The sequence below is a fragment of the Myotis davidii genome, unplaced genomic scaffold (assembly GCF_000327345.1).
Source record: "Myotis davidii unplaced genomic scaffold, ASM32734v1 scaffold445, whole genome shotgun sequence".
Classification (NCBI taxonomy): Eukaryota; Metazoa; Chordata; class Mammalia; order Chiroptera; family Vespertilionidae; genus Myotis; species Myotis davidii.
In genome coordinates, this window is record NW_006295910.1 from 4,861 (window position 1) to 5,733 (window position 873).

An 873-nucleotide genomic window follows, 5' to 3' on the forward strand; every position below is an offset into this window, starting at 1 on the left:
GTTAGGAATCCTATATAATAAAAGGTTAATATGCAAATTGTCCCTACTGGCGGGACTTCAACTGACTGGAAGTTAGGCATGCGCTGACCACCAGGGGGCAACACAGAACATGGTGGGTGTAGGTGATGCAGCGCTGGCAGCAGGCGGCAGTGGAAGCACTGTCGGCCCGGAGGGGTCCTGACAAGAGTGGGACCATGGTGGGATGGTGGAGTAGGTGAGTGGGTGACTCCAGGCCAAGGCAGGTGTGAAGGGAGGCTCTGGCCAGCATCCAGGAGCCATTAGGGACCCTACCCATGCACAAATTTTGTGCACTGGGCCTCTAGTATGTATATATTTACATTGAGAGAGGAAGGGAACAGAGAGAGAGAGGGAGAGAGAGAAAGAAACCTTTCCCTCTGAGCCTATAGTGTCTTTTTATTTAAGCCAAGCTAATGTGTCATGTACTCCCTTAGACAGATGACTGTTGTTGGTAAAACAACCTATGTAGATTGGCCTAAAGCAAGTAGGGCCCTATCCTAGTGAGACATGGTGTGGAGGCCCGAGTCTGGGTTCTTAGGTGGAGGTGTGTGGAGAGTAGGTGTGTAAACCTGCTCTGCAGTGTCTGCATAGTAAAATACATCTTGTTTGCACAGAACTGCATACATGTGTATTTAAGTTTGTGTAGTGAGAAGGATGTGGAAGATGTTTACCCAAACTCACTAACAGTGATTATCTTTGAGTAGCCATTTCACTCTTTATAATGAACACACAAATCTATCCTATCTAATAATAGACAAACATGGTAATTAACCATACCTCTGCTACCCTTCCCATTGGCTAATCAGGGTGATATACAAATTAACTGCCATCCAAGATGGCGCCAGCAGCCAGGTA